Source organism: Macaca nemestrina, chromosome 14 (genome assembly GCF_043159975.1).
Source record: "Macaca nemestrina isolate mMacNem1 chromosome 14, mMacNem.hap1, whole genome shotgun sequence".
Lineage (NCBI taxonomy): Eukaryota > Metazoa > Chordata > Mammalia > Primates > Cercopithecidae > Macaca > Macaca nemestrina.
Window position 1 is genome coordinate 25,874,051 of NC_092138.1, and position 16,660 is coordinate 25,890,710.

Below are 16,660 nucleotides of genomic sequence, written 5' to 3' on the forward strand. Positions count from 1 at the left end.
TTTAATTAAATTAATACTTTGTTTCATTATGTTTATTTAGAGACTGCACAAGGTCTATTTCAAAACAGCACATGAAAAGCAAGTAAAGAAAACAGCTCTGGGTTGGGTGCCGTGGCTCATGCCTATAATCCCAGCACTTTGGGAGGCCGAGGTGGGTGGATGACCTGAGGTCGGAAGTTCGAGACCAGCCTGAGCAACATGGAGAAACCCTGTCTCTACTAAAAATACAAAATTAGCCAGGCGTGGTGGTGCATGCCTGTATTCCCAACTATTCGGGAGGCAAAGGCAGGAGAATCACTTGAACCTGGGAGGCGGAGGTTGCAGTGAGCTGAGATCACGCCATTGCACTCCAGCCTGGGCAACAAGAGCGAAACTCTGTCTCATGAAAAGAAAAGAAAAGAGGAGAGGGGAGGGGAGGGGAGGGGAGGGGAGGAGAGGAGAGGAGCTCTGAGAGTGGGAAGTATTCTCGACCACGGGAGATAAGCAAGAAGAATAACTGCCTTGACGAAAGATAAGTAATTAGGGAACAAAAGAGAACTTCTAAAAAATTTATAAATACTGCTTTGGTGAGATCAAGAAGGTGCCTTCTTAAAATACGGATACACAGTCAAAGAAAAGAAAGATTCGAAAATATAAACTCAGAACTTAAAAACATTTCAAGAAGGTTTCTGAAAGATCATGAGGCCGGGCGTGGTGGCTCAAGCCTGTAATCCCAGCACTTTGGGAGGCCGAGACGGGCGGATCACGAGGTCAGGAGATCGAGACCATCCTGGCTAACACGGTGAAACCCCGTCTCTACTAAAAAATACAAAAAACTAGCCGGGCGAAGTGGCGGGCGCCTGTAGTCCCAGCTACTTGGGAGGCTGAGGCAGGAGAATGGCGTGAACCCGGGAGGCGGAGCTTGCAGTGAGCTGAGATCCGGCCACTGCACTCCTGCCTGGGCGACAGAGCATGACTCCGTCTCAAAAAAAAAAAAAAAAAGATCATGAACATCTCCCCAAATGTCAAAGTGGATTCTTCTCCCCACTCTCACCTGCTGGGCAGAGCTTATCTTTGGAGCAGGAGAGTAAAGGTTCTAGAAAGTAGCCACTACGAAAAAGGGAAATGATAGAAAGGCTGGATAATCTTGAAGACATGGGGGAGGCACCTGATTCCATTGTCATCAGTGAAAAAGAAAGACTGTAAAGATGGATGGAAAGGATTACTCTTGATCCCATTATAAACTCTTTTATTTCTATCAGGGGTGTGTGTGTGTGTGTGTGTGTGTGTGTGTGTGTGTAAATGGATACACTTTTTTTAAAAGCAATGAAAATAAGAGATAAAGAAGTGCAAGAGGAAGACAAAGAGTAATCTTGTGTACATAGTGTGTTCCATTATATATGTTACTCTCCATTCCATGAAGTTGCAGAGTTATAATATTAATAATAGGCTGCATTTAACAGAGAACTTTCTATGTGCAAGCCATTGTGCCAAGTACTTTCCATGCATTCTTTCATTTAATGCTTAGAATGCCCCTATCAAATAATAATAATTATTTTCTCCATTTTACAGTTGAGGAAAGGAAAGTTCAAAGAGATGAATGCCCAGAGCCCAGAGACGCATCGTTCTATGTGGTCATGCCAAGAATTGAGCCCAGCAATCAGTCTAAATAAGATGCCCTCAACATTTCACTGCTCTGCCCCCATGCGTGTGAGACATGTAAAATCAGATGTCAATTAGGCAGGAGATTTTCATGTCTGAAAGTCAGGATACAGACCTGAGCTCCAGATAGAATTGTGGGCTTGATCAGCAAATGGAAGTAAAGTTGGATGAGTGGATGACATCCCAGGACAGTACCTGTAACAGAAGAGGAGACCTAAGGCAGGTCTGGTCTATCTCAACACATAAGGGGTAGACAGAGAAAAAGAAGCAAACTTCAACCTCAGAGATTCATAAAGTAGGAGGAAAGCTAGCAAAGTGGTATTTCATGAAAGTCCATGGAAGGCAATGTTTCAAGGAGAGGGTTGTCAACAGAGTCAGTGGCTGCTCTAAGTCAAGTTATGAAAGGGACTGATTCTTTCACGTTAGAAATGAGAAGGTAATTGGTGATGTTGCCCAGAGCAGTTTCAGTGATGCCATTGGGTGTATGCCAAGTTTCCATGGGTCGAGATGTGCAAAGTAAAGTGGAGATAGCAAGTATATACAAGTCTTTCAGGAAACTTGTCTATCACGAGGCAGAGAGATAATGATTGGGTTAAAGAAAGAGCTTTTTGGAGACAAACAAGGGCAGAATAACGCAATGATTAAAGTAGAATCTTTTTTTTTTTTTTTTTTTTGAGACTGAGTTTTGTTCTTGTCGCCCAGGCTGGAATGCAATGACACGATCTCAGCTCATTGCAACCTCTGCCTCCTGGGTTCGAGTGATTCTCCTGCTTCAGCCTCCCGAGTAGCTGGGATTACAGGCCACCATGCCCAACTAATTTTTATATTTTTAGTAGATACAGGGTTTCACCATGTTAGCCAGGCTGGTCTTGAACTCCTGACCTCAGGTGATCCACCTGCTTTGGCTTCCCAAAGTGCTGGGATTACAGGCATGAGCCACTGCGCCTGGCCAAGATAGAATCTCATGCTCAGAGTTTGGTTTGAACCCCTGCTTTGCCACACACATGTTGCATAATCTTGGTTGGTGCTTAACCTTTTGGAGTTTCATTTCCCTCATGTGCATAATGTAGAAAACAACATCAACCTTAAAAAGAGGTTGAGAAAATAAGTTAATATATTTAAGAGGCTTTAGTACCATGTTTGGTACGAACTAAATGCTTAGTAACTGGGAGTTGCCATTTTATTAATGCTATTTATATGCTACTCAAGAGGATATTGAAATGCCTGTGGTTGAAGTAAGACGCTGAAGATAAAGGAGAGGTCAAGAGTTCGAGACCAGCCTGGCCAACATGGTGAAACCTCGTCTCTACTAAAAATATTTTTAAAAAATTAGCTGGGCGTGGTGGCGCAAGCATGTAGTCCCAGCTACTTGGGGAGGCTGAGGCAGGAGAATCACTTGAACCCAGAAGGCAGAGGTTGCAGTGAGCCAAGATCGTGCCACTGCACTCCAGCCTAGGTGGCAGAGGGAGAATCTATCTCAAAAAAACAACAACAAAAAAAAAAAAAAAAAAAACAAGAATGCTGCATCTCTTTGGGAAAATTATTGCTGTAGTTTGTAATTACTGATATGACTCATACATCCTATTGATAAGTGCACTTACACTGATCTTTAAATAGCACTGGCAAGGAGAGGGAAGCAGACAAGCAGCTTTTAAAGACATTAAGTTCCTGTTCTTGCTTATGGGCTATACAAGGTTAAAGATTAACTTTAGATACAATAGATTATATTTTGAAGGTGAGCTCTAAGAGATGTGGTTCCACAATTTACACAGAAATGTGACTCTTTTTAATAATCTTTAAAATATCATTTCAAAACGTATATCTTTTCTGCAGAAATCACAGAGGGAAAACATCCCACAGTCTGTCATAAAAAATATGACCAATTGGTTCTCTGTGCTTACTTTGTTTAATAAAGTGTATACCTTGCTCAAGCCATCATTATTTACCAAAATAAATAATGACATTTGATTAGGAGTAATCAAATGAAAATAATTTTTTTCCAAATCTCAGTTAAAAGAAAATTTATTCTCTTTCTTATCCCCAAAACAACACATATTAAGAGTAGAAAAACATTTTAAAAATCAGTTACCTTCTCATTATAGTGAAAATGATTGTTCACATTTTGTTATATATTCTTTCAGCATTTTTTCCAAACATTTACACATATCCATGTATTTAACAAAAGGGATAATTTTGAAATTTTTTTTGAGACAGGGTCTCATTCCGTCATCCAGGCTTAAGTGCAATGAATGGCCTGATCACAGCTCACTGTAGCCTCGACCTCTCCAAGTGATCCTCCCTCTCAGACTCCCGAGCAGCTAGGACAACAGGCATGAGCCACCACGTCCAGCTAATTTTTGTATTTTTAGTAGAGATGGGGTTTTGTCATGTTGGCCGGGCTAGTGTCCAATTCCTGAGCTCATGGAATCTGCCAGTCTCAGCCTCCCAAAGTACCACCTCCCAAAGTGAGCCACCGCCCCTGGCCTGAATATGCTAACATTTAGAAAGTTAATCCTTTATTGCTAAACATTATTTCCTCCACTGACATTTTTTTCCTAGTTGATATTACAACTTACAATAGGATAATATCTTTATAGATAATTTTTGGCATGTAACTCTTATATTTTTCATTTGTATTCCTAGAAACCTTAATGCTGGGTTAAAGACTATGTTTTCTTTTTTAATCATTTGCATATCAATTTCACAAATATTTAGTGACCATTCAATAAATACGTAAAAGTTAATTATATATTTATTGAATTATCAGTGGTCTTGGCACTAGGAATACTCAGGTGGGACAAATACAGTCCCTGTACTAAATGATCCGAGGTGTAGGAAAGCAGACAGAAAGTAAAGTAATCCTTTGTCACACAACGTTAAAATGGAAACCAGAAAGACTACAGGAAGTGCATTCTCACCATCAGTATATGAGACTGCCTATTTCTTTACATGCTCATCAACTTCAATACTAAGCTTAAGAAAAAAAATTGCCAGTTTGATGGATGAAAATGTTTCTCAGGGTAATTTGCATTTCTGTGATTACTGATGAAACGGAACTTTTTTTCATATATTTATACTGCTCTGACATATTTTGGGGAAAAATGCTGGTTAAAAATCTGCGCAATTGTTTAGCTTTTCTATGCGTCTCCTAGCGCTTTATTTTTCTTTTCTATTACATTTCCACAGCTCTTTAGAGATAGAGTTGAAATAATCAATATCGTGATAAAAATATATTTATAGTGTTAGTTGACAGAGTTCACTTGCCTTTATAGCACTATAAGGACGAACGAGGAAGAAATTTTTATACAGTACATTCGAGTGGACATTATCATAAATTATCCAGGTATTTAGTGGTTCTAAAGAAAGAAATAAGGAATTAATTTTATTTCTTTGAATGCCTGAATTTACATTCTCTCTCTCTTTTTTTTTTTTTTTTTTTTTTTTTTTGAGACGGAGTCTCGCTGTGTCTCCCAGGCTGGAGTGCAGTGGCGCGATCTCGGCTCACTGCAAGCTCCACCTCCCGGGTTCACGCCATTCTCCTGCCTCAGCCTCCCCAGTAGCTGGGACCACAGGCGCCCAACATGACGCCCGGGTAATTTTTTGTATTTTTAGTAGAGGCAGGGTTTCGCCGTGTTAGCAAGGATGGTCTCGATCCTCCTGACCTTGTGATCCGCCCGCCTCGGCCTCCCAAAGTGCTGGGATTACAGGCTTGAGCCACCGCGCCCGGCCTGAATTTACATTCTTAATATCTTTCTCCTATATATATTTTTTTACTTCTATTTATTCATTAAACCAATGTTTTGTGCAGTACAAAGACCCGTAGAATTATCCCGGAGTAGCTGACCTCAGTGACTGTTTATTGAAAACCATTTCCTCCATTCTTTTGTGCTTGCAGAACCTGCTTTTGTTCCATTATCTATCCCTCAAAGAAAGTAACTCTCAACCCGACTCAGTGGTACCTCCTAGCCAACTGGTGAGGCGGACGCCCCACTCATTTTGCCTCAGTGATTGGGCTGGTTCTCAACATGTGACACATTTTAACCAGTGAGATGAGGGAGAAGTCCACTGGATGTCCTCTGGGAAAGATTTCCTCCTTTTTACAAAAGCTGAACACAGAAACAGGTCATCTCTTCTCATGTTGTCAAACACTGGCATGTCTCCTTGTGATGTCTAGAACCATGACTACCACCTTGAAATCAAAGCCACCCTATTGCATAAGGCTGACTGATGCACTTGAGTTTGAACTTACCCTTGGCAACGTTACTTCACCTCTCTGAATTCAGTCTCTTCATTGGGAGATGGGGAGAGAGAGATTGTTCTGCATTTCTCAAATTATCATTTTATAAAGGTCATTTTAACATTAAAAAATGGAAAAGACATACACTCAGGAAAAAAAATCAAAGGTTGAATTAATTAAACCTTTTTTAAAACCTTAATATTCTGTCTTTATTTTCTTTATTTCTTTGTGAAGTGAAAAATTCCTACAGACTCTGGATAAGAATCCGTTTAATTAAACAAGTCATATACTCATAAAATAAATAATGATGTGAATATATTTTTAGTTCTATATAAGATAAGGGTTCTGAAAAATCAGAGATCATTGAGGATAGAAAAGCTGGGGAGGCCGGGTGCCGTGGCTCACGCCTGTAATCCCAGCACTTTGGGAGGCCAAGCGGTTGGATCATAAGGTCAAGAGATCAAGATCATCCTGGCCAACCAATGTAGTGAAACCCCATCTCTACTAAAAATACAAAAATTAACCGGGCGTAGTGGTGCACGTCTGTAGTGCAGCTACTCGGGAGGCTGAGGCAGGAGAATTGCTTGAACTCGGGAGGCAGAGGTTGCAGTGAGCCAAGATCTTGCCACTGCCTTCCAGTGGGTGACAGAGCAAGACTCCATCTCAAAAAAGAAAAAAAAAAAAAAGGAAAAGAAAAGAAAAGAAAAAAAAGGCTGGGGAACCTTCATAGAGGTAGAGTCATTTAGCCATGTGGCATGTGGTCAGTAGGCATTGTAAGGTGCTTCGTAATTTACTTGTAATTTACTTTGACTTGATCCTTATATGGGAAACACAGAATAAAATAAGGAACATATTTTGTAAATTTTTTTTTTTTTGAGACGGAGTTTCATTCTCGTTGTCAAGGCTGGAGTGCAATGGCACAATCTCAGCTCACTGCAACCTCTGCCTCCCAGGTTCAAGTGATTCTCCTGCCTCAGCCTCCCCAGCAGCTGTGATTACAGGCGCCCACCACCATACCCAGCTAATTTTTTGTATTTTTAGTAGAGACGGGTTTCTCCATGTTGATCAGGCTGGTCTCAAACTCCCGACCTCAGGTGATCAGCTCACCTCAGCTTCCCGAAGTGCTGGGATTACAGGCATAAGCCACCACGCCCAGCCCATATTTTGTAAATCTTTAAGCCTCTTATAATAAAAACAATTTATGTCAACACTGAGAATCCACATGGATTGTTTTTCTTAAAAGGGCTTGAGTCTGAGAAACACTGGACTAGGTCAATTCTAAAATCCCTCTAAGCACTAAAATGAAAGCAGTATAAACTGGGAATGAGGAGCCAAGTTTCTACAACCAAGCCAATCTCAGCTTGACCCTCGGTTCTGTTACTAACTAGCTATGTGGCTTGGGGCTAGTTGCTTCACCTCTGCAAACTCTGTTACTTAACTGAAAAGTTAGGGTAAACATTATTGTGTTTTTTCTTTTTTCTTTTTTTTTTTTTTTTTTTTTTTTGAGACATAGTCTCACTCTGTCACCCAGGCTGGAGTGCAGTGGTGCAATCTCGGTTCACCGCAACCTCTGCCTCCCAGGTTCAAGCAATTCTCCTGCCTAAGCCTCCCAAGTAGCTGAGACTACAGGCACGTGCCACGATGCCCGGATAATTTTTTGTATTTTTAGTAGAGACAGGGTTTCACTGTGTTAGCCAGAATGGTCTTGATTTCCTGACCTTGTGACCTGCCTGCCTCGGCCTCCCAAAGTGCTGGGGATTACAGGCATGAGCCACCGAGCTTGGCCTAATAGTTACTGTCTCTTACCATTATGTTGTAGGTAAAACCTCGGCATATGAAAATAGTAGCTATTGCTGTTATCTGTGGAAGGTCTGATCATTTGCATTTCCCCACCCCGATTTTTCAGCAGCTCAACCTTGTTGAATTTTGATTTACATTTGTATAAGTTTCTGATTTTGTTAAATTAATACTCAAGATCAGCAGTTTACTTAGGATCAATTTACTTAGGATAATTGTCTTTATTTTAAATTTTTGTGGGTTTTTTTTTAAGTATAAATTAGGGATCTTAACAACCAATAAGGCATAGTTTCCACAAATTAAAGCAGACTTAGATAAATCTTGACTTGGAAATACTTTAGACCAAATGAATTGTGTTTCTTTGATGCATATTTTAAATAACAAGTATTCTTTCTTGTCCATTACAGTACAATTCAGATTTTTTCTTAATTTTAGCTGATCTCCTTCATACCTAGCCCATGTTTTTAAGACATGTGGATTGACAAGTCTATATTCAAAAAGTTCTTTTTTTTAGGAGGGTGCCTGAGTAAGTGCCACTGCATTAACATTCTGTTAATACTCTAGAGTGGCTCAACTCATTCCCTTTCAGTCCAGGTTCATAATGTAACCTGTGCACCTCAGAAAAGAAATCCTTGCATCATTGGATTGAAACTAGTCAGAAACTGTTAGACACAGTGGGTGGTTTTAACTGGGTCAAGCAACACTGGACAGTGGTTTTTTGAGAATGGCTTGAGCTGTTCCATAACCCTTGAGTGCACAAGACAGACTTCTTAATTTTTTTAATCCAATTAATTATGGCTTGGTTTTTCCACAGCCTGCCCCAACCAGCACTGGGAGGACATAAAATGCCACTTAATTTTCAGGGCCTTTCTCCCCTGCTCCTCCCTGTAGATCATACACAAACTCCTACTTGCTCAATCCACAGGGTGGGTTAAGGCCATAGTGGTAGTTCCTGTGATACCCCAAGTCCATCGAAAATAAACTTGCCTCTGTACAAGGCACACACTCTCTCTCTGTCCCATTAAGCCCCTGGGACAGGGCGGTGGTACTCAGTATGGATTCTCTAGGCATCCCTCTTTGGGGTGGTGTATGAGAGCAGAAAGCAGGTCCTCACCTCTGGTGGAACCACCACCCTCTCTCCTCATAGTGTTGGGGAGTCCAGTTCTTCTGAGTTGGCCTGCTGCCCTCTTCTTCAAACTTTGGAGCACTTCCTGTCCCAGACAATATAGGTTTTTGTACCACTAAGCCTGGATTTTGAAAGCAAAGTCCTCTTAAGAAGGAAGGGGAAGTTTAGCCCTGTAAGCTCAGGTCTGACTTTTTGAGCATTTTGTGACAAAAACATTTCACGATTTAAATTTGCCTGTTAAGTTATAGCACAGCATTAGAATATCAATAAATCATTATGCTACATTTGTTTACACAAAAGCCTCCCTGCCAAGACCTTACCTTTTTCACTGTATAGCTCACATATTTAGCAGAGTAGCTGATGCTTAGTAGGTACCCAAAAATTGATCAATGAATTGGGCCTACATATAGTAGGTTTATTGGCCTACATATGCTAGCTCTCTGAGAAAGAAAGCTAATTGGCCTAAGTATGTTAGCTTTCTGAGAAAGAAGGAGTTGCGGGAATGCAAGGAAGAGGGAAGGAGTGGAGAAGATGCTGGAGGAAAGGAAAGGGTAGGAGATAAAGAATAATTACTGAGTACCTACCATGTTTTGGCTCCTTCTTGTTACTGCATTTAATCCCTAGAAAATAACCACAAAAGTATTCTCATCCACATTTCATGGGGGAGGAAACAGTGATTCAATGAATTGTTAAATAATTTATCCAAGGCTAGGCGCGATGGCTCACACCTGTAATCCCAGCACTTGGGAGGCCGAGGAGGGCAGATCACCTGAGGTCGGGAGTTCAAGACCAGCCTGACCAACATGGAGGAATCCCGTCTCTACTAAAAATACAAAATTAGCCAGGCATGGTGGCGCATGCCTCTAATCCCAGCTACTCAGGAGGCTGAGACAGGAGAATTGCTTGAACTCGGTAGGCGGAAGTTATGGTGAGGCAAGATCACGCCATTGCACTCCAACCTGGGCAACAACAGTGAAACTCTGCCTCAAATAATAATTAATAATAATAATTTATCCAAGATGACTGAGAGCTAAGATGTAAAAGGATATACCTCTGAATTCAAGATCCTACTAATTTCTACAACTTTACCACTTCCTGACTGTCCAAATATTTCCAATTAATCTTGAGACTCTATCTGAAGCTGCCTGCATTTGAAGATTTGAAATAACATAAAAATGCTCCTGTGTTTGTCCTGAGGTCACCAGGATGTGAAATGTAAGCAGCTGGAAGCCAGTTCTCAGAGATGGTTTCCATGGTGGCCAACAGTGATTGGAGCCCAGCATGACTGCCATTTTGTCTTTTCAACGACAGTTAAAATGCCCTCAGTTAACTAGTTCTGGGGATTCTAATGGCTCTGAATTCACTCTTCCAGAGGAAAGTGCTCCCTAGTTACTCTCTAATAACCTTTTACTGACAGGAGGCCTTTTATTAATACCAGTGATTTTTCATTCTGAACCCCTAAGAGGACTAGACATCTGGATGTTCATGCTGTCTGGGGGAAATTATACATGACTATTCCTTAGGTTGAGAAAGAGTACCTTGTGTCCCTAGAATGTAAAGCTGCATGTTCTAGATGGACAAGAGCTCTTAGGGTACAGTTTATTTCTTCATTTTGCACCTGCATTTTTTTAATGCCTCCTTCATGTCTCTGTGTCTATGTCTACAGAAGCTCCTTCTTCAAAACGTTGCATGACGCAGCTAAAACCACCCACTGTGTCTAAAAGTCTAATTAATTTTAATTTAATCATGTAAGGATTTCTTTTCTAGGTACACAGGTTGCTTTATGAACTTGGATTAAAGAGGGAATGAGCTGGCCCATTACTAGAGTATTAATACAATGTCAATTCAATGGTATCTACTCAAGCATCCCACAGGGGGCGGGGGGAAGAACTTTTGAATACAGACTACTCAATCCATATGTCTTAAAAACGTGGGCTAGGTATGAGGGAGGTCAGCCAGAATTAACGAAAAATTTGAATTGTAGTGTAATGCTCAAGAAAGAACACTGGCAACTTGGAATCTTTCAATATACTTTATTTATTTACTTATCTATTTCTTTATTTAGAGATAGGATCTGGCACCATCCCCCAGGCTGGAGTGCAGTGGCACAATCTCCACTCACTGCAACCTCCCGCCTCCGGGGTTCAAGAGATTCTCATGCCTCAGTCTCCCGAGTAGCTGGAAGTACTGGAGCTCACCACCATGCCAGCTAATTTTTGTAATTTTAGTAGACACAGGGTTTCCCCATGTTGGCCAGGCTGGTCTCGAACTCCTGACCTCAGGTGATCCGCCTGCCTCAGCCTCCCAAAGTGTTGGGATTACAGGCGTGATCTACCACGCCCAGCCTAACTATACTTTAGTTTCAGAGATGATGATGTTCTGAACTGCTAAGGTTTCCCTTCACTTAAATAATATGCAGGCCAGATATTCTGCTAACTTTTCTATGAAAGACTCTTAAAAAATGAGGTAAAAAATGAGGACATGGCCAATTATTTTGTTCCAATGACCAAAGTGTGCTGCAAGGGAGGAAATGCAACAAACATGAAAACTGGGGCTGGGAATGCTGGAAAGGATGTAGCAGGCACCTGTTGGTCCCCACTATTCTCTTCTTTCTTGCTAGCAGGGCCCTGATTTGGTTTGGGCTGCAGAGTAGTACCCAGTCACCTCAAATGAATCAAGACTGACTGAAGTCAATTATGACAATCTCATATTCTTCATATGTTGAGTGGTCTCAGGGTGAGCTGACATTCCATTTCTGGGCAATGAAAAGGAGAAGTCTGCTGATGTCTTCTCAGAAAGATTTTTCTCCCTGCTAACAAAGATACATGTGGATAGAGTACTTTATCTTGAGCACCCTTTGTTCTTGCTCTGGTCATTGCCTTATGATAACACAATAGAGCAGCTGCAGTCATGTCATGCTTGTGAGTGAAAAGTTAGGAGAGTGGAAAAGACATTCATTTGTCTATTCAGCAGGTATTTACTATGGCCAGGTCTTCTAGACTTTGGGGAATACATTAATAAATAAAACAGACGAAGTCTTACATTGGACATTTATCCAGAGCCCTAATATTTTGGAGCAGAAGGGACATTAATGCCATTATTGCTTAAGACATTATAAATTAAATATTTTATTACTTTCAGCCCAAAGAATTCCAATGGACATAAAACATTTATTATTACTATTATTAAAAGTTTAATGAAGTGCCTATGCTTAGCTTAGGCACTTCATTAACCTTTTGGTAACTTCCACAGATTTCCAGCCTTGCAGATTTATTTGCATTCATTATTCTACATGCAGAATTTACCTACCCCATCCCTGCAAAAAAGAAGGCATGGTGGCCGGGCACAGTGGCTCAAGCCTATACTCCCAGCACTTTGGGAGGCCGAGGTGGGCGGATCACCTAAGGTCAGGAGATCGAGACCATCCTGGCTAACACGGTGACGTCCCATCTCTACTAAAAGTACACAAATTAACCGGGTATAGTTGCAGGTGACTGTAGTCCCAGCTACTGGGGAGGCTGAGGCAGGAGAATAGCTTGAACCCCGGAGGTGGAGGTTGCAGTGAGCCGAGATCGTGCCACTGCACTCCAACCTGGGTGAGAAAACAAGACTTAGTCTCAAAAAAAAAAAAAAAAAAAAAAAAAAAACCAAAAAAACAAAACAAACAAACAAAAAAACACCGGGCACGGTGCCTCATGCCTGTAATCCCAGCACTTTGGGAGGCCAAGGCGGGCAGATCCCGAGGTCAGGAGATCGAGACCATCCTGGCAAACACGGTGAAACACCATCTCTACTAAAAATACAAAAAAATTAGCTGGGCGTGGTGGCGGGTACCTGTAGTCCCAGCTACTCGGGAGGCTGAGGCAGGAGAATGGCTTGAACCCGGGGGGCGGAGCTTGCAGTGAGCAGAGATCGTGCCACAGCACTCCAGCCTGGGCGACAGAGCGAGACTCTGTCTCAAAAAAAAAAAAAAAGGCCGGGCGCGGTGGCTCACGCCTGTAATCCCAGCACTTTGGGAGGCCGAGGCAGGCGGATCACAAGGTCAGGAGATCGAGACCACAGTGAAACCCCATCTCTACTAAAAATACAAAAAATGAGCCGGGCGCGGTGGCGGGCGTCTGTAGTCCCAGCTACTCAGGAGGCTGAGGCAGGAGAATGGCATGAACCCAGGGGGCGGAGCTTGCAGTGAGCGGAGATCACGCCACTGCACTCTAGCCTGGGGGACAGAGCGAGACTCCGTCTCAAAAAAAAAAAAAAAAAAAAAGGAAGGCAAGGTGGTTTTGCATAGTAATCTGAACCAGAGAAAAGAAAGATGTGGAAAAGAAGGATAGAAAAGTGTCCATTATCCAACCCTCAGGGACACCCTGTAGAGAAGCAGGGGTTAATAAATGAAACCAAAAGCATTATGACAAGAGGCTTACAAGACAAACTGCATAGGCCAGGCACGGTGGTTCACGCCTGTAATCCCAGCACTTTGAGAGGCCGAGGCGGGTGGATCACCTGAGGTCGGGAGTTTCAGACCAGCCTGACCAACATGGTGAAAACCCATCTCTACTAAAAATACAAAAATTAGCCAGGAGTGGTGACATGTGCCTGTTATCCCAGCTAATCAGGAGGCTGAGGCAGGAGAATCGCTTGAACCCAGGAAATGGAGGTTGCAGTGAGCCAAGATCGAGCCACTGCACGCCAGCCTGGGCAACAGGGTGACACTCCATCTCCAAAAAAAAAAAAAAAAAAAAAAAATTAACCAGGCATGGTGGTGGGTGCCTGTAATCCCAGCTACTCAGGAGGCTGAGGCAGGAGAATCACTTAAACCTGTGAGATGGAGGTTGCAGTGAGCTGAGATTGCACCATTGCATTTCAGCCTGGGTGACAGAACGAGATTTTGTCTCAAAAATAAATAAATAAATAAAGACAAACTGGCTGGGCGCGGTGGCTCAAGCCTGTAATCCCAGCACTTTGGGAGGCCGAGACGGGCGGATCACGAGGTCAGGAGATCTAGACCATCCTGACTAACATGGTGAAACCCCGTCTCTACTAAAAAATACAAAAAACTAGCCGGGCGAGGTGGCGGGCACCTGTAGTCCCTGCTACTCGGGAGGCTGAGGCAGGAGAATGGCGTGAACCCGGGAGGCGGAGCTTGCAGTGAGCTGAGATCCGGCCACTGCACTCCAGCCCGGGTGACAGAGCAAGACTCCGTCTCAAAAAAAAAAAAAAAAGACAAACTGCGTACACAATAGCACTATGGAGCTTAGGTGCCAGATTGCCGCTTAGAGAAGAGACAAGCATATCCCCAGTCTCTGCACAGCACAGGATGGCATCTGGCAGGAATCTCAGCACAGCAGTGGAGCAGAAGTGCCAGGAAGTAGCGTTCCCACTGGAGATCCTGGCCACAGTGGCTATGTCGAAGAACCACAATACAATGGCTCCTAGTAATGAACTTCAGTAGCGATACAAAATTAGAACATGTATGGACTTGTTCCTGAGCACAAGTGAAACATTCATGAAATTAGAGATGAGCTGGGGTCCTACATATGTCAGGAAGGGATAATAAGGATGCTCAATTCAGGTCTTACTAATGTTCCTGTGACCTTGTTTACACCCACTGGCTGTGAAGGCCAAGGATGTTCAGGTTACATTGCAATATTAAAATTGTGGAAAATGACTGCAGCTTCTCTTTCTTTCATTATTTTCTAACTTACAGATAGCTCTTCTCTGTTTCTTAATTAACAACTCCTCCAAAAAAAAAGTACATATATTCATTTGTTCAATTTTAGATTGTGAGTATCCCAAAAAGTTTAATCTTTTCCTAGGGAAGAGAAATAAAAATTTTAATTAAAAAGCACAGGTCAAAAGAAATTTAGATGAGGAGGATGCTATGGAAAATACTAGACATTTCTTTATGGTTAGAGGCTTGTAATGTCTGCTGGGTCACAGACCCCCTTTGAGACTCTGAGGACACTCTAAGCTTCTCTACAGGAAAAGTTCATTTGCAAGAGTACATCGGAAGCCCATTCACTACTCCATATCTTGGAAGCAGAAGGACCCTAGAATTAAAGCTCTTGCATCAGGTCTCTGGACTCTAGTATCCTTGGGAGGTAAGAATGTGATAAAAATGAAACAAAGTCCACGACTTTGACCTACCTGCTGGTCAGTTAGCATTGTGTGAATCCCTGACTACATCCCTAATCCTCATCAGAATCTAGCAAGTGTAGATGGATTCAGTGCTGACAAATCACCTTTCCAAGTAGGGTGCCTTGTGGACACAATTAATAGTTTCATGTTCCATTGAGTCCTACTGACAGCATGCTCTTCCAACCCATCTGACCACCATGATACTGAAGAACCGTAAAGAGTGACTAACACTTTGTACTCAGAGAAGTATCCTAATAATAGCTGTCTACACAAAAGGCATCATCAAACACTTTAGAAATGTTACCCATTTCGGCTGGGTGTGGTGGCTCAACCCTGTAATCCCAACACTTTGCGAGGCCGAGGAGGGCGGATCACTTGAGGTCAGGAATTGGAGACCAGCCTGGCCGACATGGTGAAACTCCATCTCTACTAAAGCAATACAAAAATTAGCTAGGCGTGGTGGCACGCCCCTGTAACCCCAGCTACTTTGGAGGCTGAGGAGGACAATTGCTTGAACCTCAGAGGTGGAGGTTGCAGTGAGCAGAGATCATGCCACCGCACTCCAGCCTGGGCGACAAGAGCGAAACTCCATCTCAAAAAAAAAAAAAAAGTTATCCCATTTCATCTTCACATGAGCTGTATGAGATTATAAAATATGACTCATTTTGTAGGTGAGAAAACTAAGGTTAAGTGACATGACCATGATCACACACATAATAAGTGGCAAAACACATATCTCTGTCTTATGGACTGAATGCTCATGTGCTCCCCCTCACTCATATGTTGAAGCCCTAAACCCATAGTGTGATGGTATTAGAAAGTGAGCCTTTGGGAGGTCATTCTATTTAGATGAGGTGACAGATGTAGAGCCCCCATGATGGGATTAATGCCTTTTTAAGAATAGGAAGACCTGCCATCTTGCGTTCCAGCATGTGTGCGCTTAATCTCAGCTGGTCCAGCCGAGACCCCCTGAGGACCAACGCTAGTCTCCTGCTCGGCCCCTTATCCGTTCCAACATGAAGAAAGAAATGATCATGAACCAGGAAAAACTCCCCAAACTGCAGGCACGAATGCGCATTGGTGGGAAAGGAACTGCTCACAGAAAGAAGGTGGTTCATAGAGCAGCCACAGCAGATGATCAAAAACTTCAGTTCTCCTTAAAGAAGTGAGGGGTAAACAATATCTCTGGCATTGAAGAGGTGAATATGTTTACAAACCAAGGAACAGGGATCCACTTTAACCACCCTAAGGTTCAGATATCTCTGGCAGCCAACAGTTTCACCATTATAGGCCATGCTGAGACAAAGCAGCTGACAGAAACGCTATCCAGTGTCTTAAACCAGCTTGGTGCAGACAGTCCGACTGGTTTAAGGAGACTGGCCAAAGTTCTGCCCAAACAATCTGCAGGTGGAAAAGCACCACTTGCTACTGGAGAGGATGATGATGATGAAGTTCCAGAGCTTGTGGACAATTTGGATGAGGCTTCCAGGAATGAGGCAAACTGAATTGAGTCAACTTCTTAAGATAAAACTTGAAGAAGTTACTGGGAGCTGCTATTTTATAAGAAATGTTTGTTTATGGACCTGATAAAATCTAGATCTCTAATATCTTTAAGCCCAAGCCCCTTGGACACTGCAGCTCTTTTCAGTTTTTGCTTATACACAGTTCATTCTTTGCAGCTAATTAAACCAAAGAAACCTGGGAATAAAGTTTGAAACAAGGCT

General features: G+C 42.4%; 1 pseudogene; it reads left to right on the forward strand.

Annotated features, from left to right (window-relative positions):
- The first annotated feature begins 15,952 nt into the window (after window positions 1-15,952).
- On the forward strand, window positions 15,953-16,441 carry LOC105498667 (transcription factor BTF3 pseudogene; annotated as a pseudogene).
- Window positions 16,442-16,660: the final 219 nt, after the last annotated feature.